The sequence below is a fragment of the Saccostrea echinata genome, unplaced genomic scaffold (genome assembly GCF_033153115.1).
Source record: "Saccostrea echinata isolate AGI-Se365-2 ecotype Australia unplaced genomic scaffold, CSIRO_AGI_Sech_v1 ptg000019l, whole genome shotgun sequence".
Lineage (NCBI taxonomy): Eukaryota > Metazoa > Mollusca > Bivalvia > Ostreida > Ostreidae > Saccostrea > Saccostrea echinata.
This window is the reverse complement of record NW_026889768.1, coordinates 4,152,501-4,165,198: the sequence shown is the minus strand read 5'-3', so window position 1 is coordinate 4,165,198 and position 12,698 is coordinate 4,152,501.

Here is a 12,698-nt window from a genome sequence, read left to right as displayed (position 1 = left end):
ATAAATTTATGTACTGATGAAAAGAGAAATAAAATTTACCGTTTTTCTTGAGGTTTTTCAGATGTTTATTAATGAAATTAAGTTCTTCTAATATTAGTTGAGATTTTGTTGCCATGCATTCTTCTGTTTTTATGTACAGAATTTATCATAAATTTATTTACAATTAACTACTCTAGTAGTTTTTATATTAGTAGCCATTATCGGTTTTCAATAAAATTTTACGTTTTCATCATCATGTTTTTCATTTTGCATTTCAAATAATTATTTCATTTAATGTAGTACAAGGCTTTATCACCCCTAACCCCCCAAATACCCCCCCCCAAAAAAAAATCATCATAATCTGGCAAAAGTTTAGAATTCAGAGCTTACATACAGTTTCTGATCTCATATAAATTCAGTCCCGTCTATTGCAGAAATGCCCCAATTTAAAAGGAAGGTTCAGGAATTATTTTGCGTCGACCATGTTTTGACATGAACCTAAAAACTAAATGCTCAACTCAACAATAATGATGGGAATGAAGAACATGATGAATCAGGTTATTGAAATGAGTCACATAGGATCTCACTCGAAGCACCGGTCTTTTCATCCCACTATGGGATTCGAAGCCGACATGTAAAGATTAACTCCTCACTCCGAGATTTTAAAACGAAGAGGGGCATTATACCTGTTAACATTGCATCACACAGCGACGCTTCTTCTTCTTCTTATTTTTCCCAAAAGAAGTTTGATAATAAACCGGTATTGTTTTTACCCTGTTTCTTCTTCTCCTTCTTCCTGGGTACTTTTTTGTCCCCGTTGTTCTCGGAGCAATCCATCCGATTGTGAGGAAAACCTACTTAGGATTCTAAGACAAAATGTGTAGATGTGATATAAAAAAATTGTAAGTCTAAAATATGATAGTTTTCCCTAATTTAATGAAACTTGCAAGGAATGGAGCACAAGGGGGAGTTGGGGAACGTCTGGGGAATATCAGTATCGGTGTCTCCTCAATTAGATCTAGTTACCATTGTTATTATACACATTTGCATCTTGAATGAATTCAACATGTTAAAAAGTTAAAGACTGGGATTGTGAAAAAAATAATTTTAAAGCACTGTAATAAATGGAAAACTAGATTTATAACGTAATAACACCAACGCATGCTGAAATAAAATAAGTACAGATTAAACACAGTCATTTCCGACATCTGGACATTTTTACCCGTCGGCAATATTTCTTTCAGAAATAGAGATAAAAGAATTATTCAAATGATACGCTTAATTAGTGGTTTCCTCTAATATTACTTTATTGTTGAGGCTATATGCATTCCACAATAATAACAGAAAGCAAAGAATGTACTATAACTGATGTTTTCCTTTCCGCTACGGAAACGCTTAGAAAATTTCTAGGTGATACAATGACAAGGGCAATGTTTTCATAATAATAATTAATCTTCTATGCACTGCTACCCAGTTTATTGTATTGTTTAATCATGTATTCAATGTAGTTCTTAGCTGCTTTCTGTCACAGACAATTTTTCAGGGGCGTTTCAACTCTAGTAGTTAATCACATTAACCTAAATTGTCTCAAGGATAGAAAGGATGTAAAATTTAAAAAAATCCATGTAAGGTAAAACAAGAGGAAACCATTCAATAATCGTTTCATTTGAACATATCAACTTCGAGGGTCACAACTGGGAGAAATGACAGTAGTGGTTATTGACCATACGCCAACATGGACCAATGCTCAGAGAAAATGTAAAAAAAAAATTATGCACAGACTGATTACGTCAGTCCACCCGAATGGAATTAAATTAAATGGTTTCCCCTGGATGAACAGGAACTATACCTAATATCTTTTATTGTCAAACAAGACTATTCTCTCTAAGTACTGTTTACTATTTAAATAAGTCACCTTATTCCTTTTCCATAACACTATTTATAACTATCTTCATTTGTATTTGTATTTTTGTTTTTTCTTTTCTTCTTTTGAGGTTTCTTATTCTTTTATCCGACATTTTTATAACATTTAAAAATTTAAAGGAACTCATCATTATTATTTTTCTTCTTAATTCTGTGATAAATTTCTCTTCATTATTGTTTTATTTCATGATCCATATATATAGTGACACTATGTTTGAAAGAATACAACGTTGTACGATTTACTACTTTGAAGTAATAAATTAGCAGTAATTATTTCTGTTGTCAATGTAATTCACAATTCAAGGTAATTTGTGAACCATTTAGCCTTTCGTTTTCACTAAACCGGAGGTGATAAAAGAATTGGAAAGACTATATGAACAATACATGTATGTTATTGTTCTAGCAAACAAGGCTTGTAACAATACCATCTTTGTTCGTGAGGCTCATTATTATAACTATTTTAGAAGAACTTGGTTTGAATTCTACGTTTGGAAATCCAACTTATACTCAAAGTTCAGTTTCTAATAATGAAATTCTTCAAAATCACATTTCAGTTTTTAATACTTTTAACATTCCAGTCAACCAAGGTGAGTTCGATCTACACTACCTATACTGGATTTTTAAACTTCATAAAAACCCTTACATACAGAGATACATTGCTGGATTCAGCAAATGCTCTACCAAGCCCCTATCTTTACTCCTTACAAAAATATAAACTGCTGTGGATGAGAAACAGCAGACGTGCTGTGCTACAGCATATTCTAGAAGTGGTGTGAATCAGATGTGGATCCTCAAAAACTCCTAAGAACTTTTAAAAAAATAAAAATCACAAACTTTTTCTTAAGTCAATAAACGACTTGTAAATTTGAAGGTCGTTATAATGACCTTATTAACATATATAATTATCATTGGGTCGTATTTCGGCTGACGTGTTCTATACCAATTGTTAGGCCTTTGTTGTTATACTAAATTTCCGTCTTCCTGATCAATACATAGGTCTGAGGGCTGGTGTAACCGACCGACAGGGGATGCTTACTCCTCCTAGGTATCGGATCCGACCTCTATTGTAGATTTTCTTCAGATCGATCACTTTTTTTTATCCTAATCTTTTTCATTCACCAGAGTACTTCAGAGTGACCGAACGTCTATCAGAGTTCAAATTCGTTGGCTTTCAATATCCGAATTCAAAATGTAAACCTGTAAATAAATAGGGTAAAGAAGTTAAGTTGTCTTGCTATATCTTTTATTACATGTACCTGACTTTAACCAAATAGGAGTAAATCAATATATTTTGCGGGTTCCCTGAAAATCACCGTGAAAAGGCTGATTACCTGCAAAAAGGTGCATCCGTTTGATAAACTGATACACATCTATTCAGAACACCTCGCAATTTCATTTCATCATATGAAAAAATCCTATTTGTTCCAAAATAGACTTCCAGTTGAAATATGTGGAGATAACGTACAGTATTCGATCATGAATATTCATAACGCTGCTCAGTTAAAGTTACATATAAGGAGGCGGGGCCTATTAAAAAGAATATTGCTTGCAGCTTGATGTATTTTATAGACTATCACTTTAAATGCAATGTCTTTCTATTGAATTTATTCGTTTATTTTACCTATATTCTGAATAACCGATATTTTCATTGTGCACCTTACAAAAACACTGCGTATAAAATAGAACTGCAGAACTTAATGCGATAACTGGTATGATTTTTGTATCGGTATAATAAAACAGTTAAGGATTCAGCAAGCAGCTCCCTTCGAGCAAGCCTATTTCCTTCGGCATCGCCTTGGGAAATAGACTTGATCTTGGGAAACTGAAATTTTGCTGACTTTCTCAATAGTATATTTTAACTGTAAGTTGATTTTCATATCCTTTATTTCTGAATTTCTAACTTTTTCTTTATCCCGAGGAAGGGACAGGGTTTCCAAAAATTTGACAATATCTTTTGTTCGTGTCATTGGTCGTTATCACATGTAGTGCATTCGTGACTTTGTATCTGACACAATATACGAAGACTTTTTATTTTTAGTATACACAGTTATAAGACATCATACCATTCTGATATATTGGCACCGCTGATTGAAAGAAACTTGGACGTCTAAGATTTCTAGTTTTTTTTTTTTTTTCAAAACTTCAACACATGATTTGATTTTGATAAGAAGCACGAGGACAGATCAGGGCCGGGATCCATAAGACTTCTTGAATGGAATTGAACATATTTTATATATATTTTAAATTGCCAAAATACAAATACAATTAATTGGTCTGTAACAAATACATCAGTAGTGTCAAAAACTGAAAATTCTTAAAATGCAAAATATAAATCTTTATGATTTTCTTTTTTTAAGAAAGTCTACCTCATTCGTTTAAAATAGTTTGAATAACTTTGAAAAGTTATAGTTTATGTTGATCAGAGAATGAATCAACCCCTCTCAGCATCAAATGCACAGCTACAGTCTATATTGTACACATTATTGAATGATAATAACTTGCTCATTAGATAATGTCTTGAAGTTGCATATTTTAACAAACAAAAAACAAATGGTATGAATCTTCTAATAGATCACAGGAACAATTTGGACTGACTATTAAGTTGCAACGAAATAAGTCAGAGTTTAAAATACAATTATGTCTCAACCTTGTGTGAATTCTTTTCAGAAAACTATTTCCATATGAAAATTATTTTTGTAGATTTTGCAATATTGCTTGACAGCATTTTTTAAAAAGGTTTTAATGGATGTTGTCTCCCTTGTATTAAGATTAATGCATTCCTCCTTCTAACAGTATCAGAAATAAAGCATTTATTGAATAATTCTAATCTGTATTTTGGCAAGGAATAGTTGGACGAATTTCGAGTAGAATGTTGTGAAAATGCCTCTTATATCTGGTACTATATTTTTGTATGTGCGCAGGCACTAAATTATTGTGTATTTTATATACTGTTACTAGATTAATTTGATTTCTTCTTTTTTCAAGGTTCCCAAACAGTTTCCAAGTATAGTGAATTTTTGGTAGTAACTATTCTATCTGCAAATAATTGAACCTTCTCAAGCTTTTCAATGTCTGCCTTTGTGCATCTAGACCACACTTTATCAGCGTATTCTAATTAATTGTATAATAAAAAATATACATCTTGGACAAAATACTCCTTGACACAGTGAATTTTAGCTTTTAAAGTTTTGGAATCCTTTCTTTACAAAGTTATTAATGTGATCAGACCACCATCCCAAATTTGAAGACAGTAGTATTTCAAGATGAATTTTTAGAAAAATAAATTTGGAAATTGTTGAACACGTTTTAAATGAAAAAAAAAACAACTATGGTTTTCAGTGGGTTAATTTTCAGCAACATCAATTACATACAAAAAATATCAGAGGACCAAGTACTGAACACTGGGGGACTCCAACTTTTACATGTCCTACAGAAAAAAGCAAATTTTTTACATGACTTGTGTTCTGTTGCTTAAATAACTTTCATTTTATCATATAACCGTTAATTACATACATTTCAAGTTTATAATTTAAGACTTTATTCCAGACTCTATCAAATACTTTGTAGAAATGTCAAAACTATGAAAACACCATACAGCAGATTTTACTTTCATCAATACTTTTCACAATAGAGTGGTATATGAAAAGATGATACACTGTAGAATGGCCAGGTAAAAACTGATTGATATTTATAAAAAAAAAAAAAGATTACCTGAAAATAGGTAATAGTACACATAGTTAGAGATAATTCGTTCAAATAAATTACTTATACAACTCAGCCTAGAGACTGTTCTATAATTTGATTGATTGTATGTTGTTTTACGTCTCGTTCGAGAACTTTTCACTCATAGAGACGTCACCATATACCGGTGAAGGGCTTCAAATTTAGACCTTTACTCGGCACTCAGGGTGATTGAGCAATGAAGGATCTGGTGGTGGATATCTAAAACATGTGATATGCATAGAGGTATAAGACAGGGATGTCCTGTTTCTGCTAATTTATTCCTATTTGTAGTAGAAATATTAGCCATTGCTATTAGATCAAATCCTAACATAATGGGTTTTCAAAAACCTGGAATGACTGATATCATAAAGATAATACAACATGCAGATGACTGCACACTTCCTTTAAATGATGAGAAGTCCCTTAAACATTCTTTGGAGGTTATAAAAAAATTCAGTAATTTATCTGGCATGAAACTTAACATGACCAAAACAGAGTGTCTTTTAACAGGTCAGTGGAAAAATTTGTACCAGCAAATGGAAAATGTTTACGTCAATAATACCTGCATAAAAGCTCTAGGGATTTACATAGGACATAACAAAGAAATATGTTACAATAAAAACTGGACAAAAATTGTAGATGATTTAGAAAAACTTTTTGAGTCTTGGAAAAAAAGAAAATTAACAATTTTTGGCAAAGTCTGTGTAATTAATACTCTAGCAATATCAAAGATTATATATGTTGGGTCAATTTTAAGTTTTCCAAATGAATATATAGTTAAGAAATTACAAAGTCTATTTTTCAATTTTGTATGGAATAAAAAAGACAGAATTAAAAGGAACACGCAGATTGGAAGTGTCCAAGATGGAGGAATTGGTATTGTTGATGTACCTTTAAAACTAAAATCCATAAAAGTATCTTGGATTAAGAACATATTAAGTAAAAAAAATTCCTTATTCCTTTTTGTAGATAGTTTGTGTAAGGAAAGAAATTTTGATTTTGAATATCTATGTAAAACAAATATTATTGATACAAAAGATTATCGAATTATGGAAAACTTTCCTTTGTTTTACAAAGAAATGCTTGTATTTTTTTAATGAATGTAAAAGAAACAAAAGAGAACTGAGTCTGAACTCTTTATTAAAGGAACCATTGTGGTGTAATAATAAAATTAAGTACAAAAACAAGCCGCTGTTTTTTGTAAATTGGCTGAAAAGTGGATTTAAATATATTGGTGATATTGTAGACAAAAATGGTATGCAACCTATAGAATGGTTTTATGATAAACTTGTATGTAAGAGAAACTGGATTTGTGAATATGTGATAATGAAAAATGTAGTTTTTAAAGTTTTTGTAGATCATGAATTTACAAATATACAGTATGAAAACATCATGTATGAGAATACTTCATATGAATTACTTTATTAACATCAAGTTAAATTGTATGATATTACTTCAAAATTGATCTATAACATTCTATGTCATGATAAATTTAAACCTCCATTACATCAATATTATTATGAAAAAATGTTTGAAATTCCAAAAACTGCTTGGAAATCTATATATGAACAAAAAATATTAGCTATTGCAGATAGAGGAATATCAGACTTCAATTATAGATTATTAAATAACTTACTATGTAATAGAGAAATGTTGAAGAAATGGAAAATTGTTGAAAATGAAATGTGTGTTTTTTGTAAAGATGTAAAAGAAAACAATGAACATCTTATTCTAAAATGTCAGAATGTTTCTCATATATGGAATATTGTCCAGCAAGTTTTGAAATTTGATATATCATGGAAAAATATTGTTATTGGATTTTATAATGAAAAAAAATGAAAAGATATTATTTTTGAATAGCATAATATCCCTGATTGCTTGTAAAATTTACAAATACAAAATGTACTGTAGACTAGAAAACAAACAAGAAAAGCCTCAAGAAATATGTTATCATATTAAGAGTATATTGAATATTTTTTCTGAAATATATAAGAAAATTCACCACAAAAAATATTTTAATGTCATAAAATGTATTAAAGACAAATTATGAATCATTAACCCAGTGTAGAATAAGCCTGTTATTCTACAAATCTTATCTGGGAGACAATTAATAGACTGTATCTGTGCTGGAGGTGTGGTCTCCCAGATATAACATGGTACCTATATACAATATTATACATATAATATTTAGCTGGGTTTCTTTGTCTGTTTTTTTTTTCATTCTCATTTTGATAATTTGTGATAAATTTTTCTATATGACTCTATAAATGGTAATGTTTCAAAAAATCAAATCAATGCATTGTAACATGTATGTGATGTTTTGTTTTCAAATAAATGATTAAAATTAAAAAAAAAAAATGAAGGATCTTTATTGCGCAAATTCCTGCCGTGACACGGGGACTCGGTTTTTAAGGTCTCATCCGATGGACCTTCAACTTTCACTTCAACGTGCCGAGCGCTTGGCGAATAAGCAATTGCTACCTATATTTTATTGACTTAGGTCGGCTGAGATTCGAACTCACGACCTACTGATCACGGAGCGAGCTCTCTACCGACTGAGCTACCGTGACGGTTCTATAATTAGAAGTGATAGTGATAAATAGTGGAAGAACTTGTGCGAATTTCCAGCAGTAAGGAAATGTTTTGATGATAATGATTTGCTTAATAATATGCATAGTGGTTTTGATATAGTGTCCTTATAAGACTTTAGCATTTTTTTGACTAATGCAATCTAGCACAACTTTTTTTGACAGGAATTACAGAGATATAATGTCTTTCTTGTAATTTTTGTCTGGAAAATTATCATTACTTCTTAATTCTGTATTTGGATATTCCTGGTTACTATCATCTAGAAATGTGATGGATGTTTAAGAGTTTAACCTTGTCAGTGTTCTAGTATTGTAAAACTATCTTTGTTGTTGTCATTGGTATTCCAGGCCCGTAGGAAGCAATTTCAGATTGGGGGGGGGGGGGGGCACAGCCATACATTTTCAGTTGAGGGGACTACGAAAAATTCCTTGACAAGCAAAAAAAAAAGCATCAGACGTTTCTATTGAGGGGGCACAAGCATATAATAGCTATGTTTTCTATAGTAATCTATATATCGACAAAATTATTGGAGGGGCACCCCCCCGTGCCCCCCCCCCCCCAGGTTCCTACGGCCATGTATACTGAATAGGTGAAATTTCACTAGTCGGATCAGTGTGAAAAAAGTCTCTCAATAATTTCCAGAATAGTTTTTGATTATTCTTGCTAGCATCCTTTAGATGAGAATCAATATCATCATGGTAATTAGTGATGGCATGTTCATTCATATTGCATTGTACATGTATTATCCTTGTTCCTTATTTTGCGAAAAAAGTCCAATCAGATTCTCTTTTAGTTTTTTGTGCTTTTTTCCCTTAGCCTATTGCGAATATGCAAGTTTTTTTTTAAGAAGAGAATCCATCTATGGTTTATCTTTTGGCCTTATAGTTTTTTTTTTTCTGGTATCCATTGGTGAATGATAGATTAAAACTTTTCTTTGAATTTTTTTGTAGCAGTTTCTATGATTCACCAAAAATTCTATCCCAGTCACTTTGTAGGATGAGTTTATTTGGGAGTTTGAATTCTGTATCCTTGCAGTCCCTTTTTTTGCGTTTGTATGCCATATTAACGCTGCTGTTCTGATGAATATATATATATATAAGTAGCTCTATAATCACTGAGTATATGGATAAGATTCAAGATACCGGAATTATCATTAGCAAACCTATTTTTGTATTCATATGAAACAGAGTTTATTCAAAAACTTCTACACGATAAGAAGAAAACGATTACTGTGGCCTTCAACTCGAGAATTTGATATATCGACGATTTATTGCAGATTCCCTATTAATCAAACAAACAACAGATATTATTTTGCTTGTTTAATTTGGCGCTTCTGGCCGCGGTGATCAATTTGCAGGGGCTACCACAGGGCTGCCCAACAATCAACAATACAACAAATGTGACGACCCAAATCGGGCAGATCATGCACTTGGTAGGTCACAAGTGCATGAACGTCAACAATTCAATTATCAATCAATTTCAATCAATCAGTCAATCAAATTCAATCAATCAATCAATTCAATATCAATCAAGTCAACTGCTTGTCAATTACAAGCCAATGCACAAATTCAAATCCTGAATTTCAATTTACATGATGTGCAATAGGATAAACAATGAAATGAGCGTAAGAATATGTGTTGCACTCCTCCAGTTGCGTTGAGGTGCGATGGAATACGCAAACACACAGAATTACCACCGCGACATCGGTTGAAGTGGACGCTGTACCCAGCAGGCAGTCGTCACGGAATACGCAAACACACAGAATTTACCACCTTCACATAGGCTGATGTGGACGCTGGATCAATCAGGTTGTATTTACGGAATATGCAAACACACAAAATTCACCATCGTCACATAGGCTGATTTAGGTGCTGGACCAAGCAAGCTGTCCTTAAGGAATATGCGAACACACATAATCCACCACCGCGACATAGGCTGTTGTGGAAGCTGGACGAAGCAGGCAGTCTCCAGCTACAATGACATTACAAAAAGCAGCAGTATTTGTTCTAAAAACAAGAGGAGGGTGGGTGGGTAAAATTTAAAACATTGCCACAATTTAACTCCCAAAAATTTTCCATGACCTTACCGTTTAATCGATTCTTCGAGAAAGGAGGTAGAAGAGAACTTATTATTAGAATATATACGAATGGACCTAAATTATCCGGAATGATAGCTTGTGACTAAGGGTGGAAAGGAGAAGGGCGAACATAGCGTGCAGAAAGCCTATAGCTTCAGATATATAAAAATCATGTTCAGTTTGTGAATTTAGTATTTAAATTAAAGTTCTCATTATTGAAATTTATGAAATTATGATAAACAAAACTTTTCTGGGGAAAATTTTCTCGGCAAAATTTATTCTTTTATTAAAAAAATTAATGTAGTATTCGTGGGTTCGAACCCTAGCAATAAAAATCCTGAGTATTATTTTCTTTCGAGACTAGCACGCTAACCACTAGACTACACAAGTCCTGATGAATAGTGGCATTTAAATCATGTTTGTGATATGACCCTTGACTTAATGGACTTCAAGTATTTCTCGAAAAGATGCGAATGTTATGGTATAAAAGTATATGTTTAAGGTATAGTGGGTCATTGCTCCATATTTTTGGTAACCAAAAAATGTATATTTTTATGCAAACTTTGAGGATTAACTTTCAAAAAGGTGGGGCGAAGACCCACTCATATCGAAAAATAGTGTTATAGTATGAGAAAATGACTCTTTTTGCCCGCTTTAGTGTGTGTCTAATATTTCACAGTCAAATAATTTCAATCTTTGAGGGATTTTTGCAAATTATAGAGGTTTTACATAAAGTATAATTTAATGTTACACGAGAGCAAGGAAAATTTTGATATAATTGAAATTTAATTTTTCATCTTCATGTTTGTCACACTATAGGCTTATCGCTCGTCATGTTCACCCATCTCCTTTATATTTATCCGAATGTACGTAACTTATCCGGAATAGATAAATATTATTAGGGTTACTGAAATAAACTCACTTATCCGAGACCAGGCTAGTATAAGTGGTAGTATTATCAATTAACAACAGTTACTTCCATTCATATGCCGACACGACATATCCCAGATAGCTTGAAATAAAAGATGATAATTTATAATGTTGCAAATATGAGCATGGTTCTGTAAAACGGGAAAAGAACCGGTTAATAACAGGCAACAAGGTAAATATTTGAACTTTTTTGTAGAGAACCGAGTTTATTTAAAACTGGACATGTAATTTTGATTTTACTGCTGAATTTACATTGTAGAGATTAATTTTATGATAGGTTGAAAGACAGTGATTTGTCTACGGATTTTTCCGTTTTTCCCGATCATGACAAGGAGTACACAGCGGGTTTGACCGGTTGGAAGGGGATGCTCACTCCTCCATGGCACTCCCACTTCTGATGTTTTAATCGCCGACATATGCCTGATATATTGCCTACTCGACGTAAAACAATAATAATCAATCAATCATCTAATGTTTAAGAGGTCCGTGTTTGCTCTGCTCCTGATTAATATTGTTTAAATTTTGTTGAACATTACAGCGGGTTTATTAAGAAACATGCTATTATAATAACATCTACCCCGAAACACTTTTTTGGAGATATTTAACAACTAGTAAGATTTAAATATTCAATGATGATGATACAGCTGTACACTTCGAACTTATATGAATAGGACAAGAGATTTTTTCTTAAATAAGAATCTATTTTCCATTTAAGTGTTATTCTAAGCACAAATCTTAAGCATGTCTATGAATCCCAGCCCTGTACTTTTTGACGTAATCGAAATTCATAGCTGGCATGTAATTACTTTTTTTTTATTTGAAAGAGTTAGTACAAGCCTCTAACAAAACTAGTCTGGAATTAATATAGGGAGATAAACTCCTTGAAAAAAAGAGTCAAGTTATTGCGTGCTTGGCTGTCGAAAATTCTTACTTTTTCTTGGTGCTAGTCAATTAACACCACAGGTGGAATGCTTTATTAGGTTATGACAGCATCTGTAACATGAATATCATTTCTAAGAGATATTAAATCTATTTCAAAAATAAAATGAAACATTCATTTGCCCAGCATTAATATTTCCTGCAGAGCCTCTAGATATTATTACAAGGAAACCATGCCTTATTTATTAACTATTACGATCATTTTTTTTCACTCCTCGAAATCGTGGACCGTCAGTTCATTGGCTTATAATCCAATTGTGATATCATGTTATTCCAGGAGAACTAAAAGGCTATTATTTAAGACCGTTATTCAGCTGAACATTGACTTTCATGACTAAAAAAAAAATGTTTCCATGTGTGAATGTCTAATCTAGCTTTGCTCAATAATTTGTAAGTTAATCAAAAACAAACAAACAAACAAAGAAAACCTTCATGATAAACGTGATGACTTCAATTATATATCATCACCTTCCCTTATTTAAGTAGCAATATATAAATATCATCTGCATATGGAGTTTATCTCTCCGAATTGATTTGA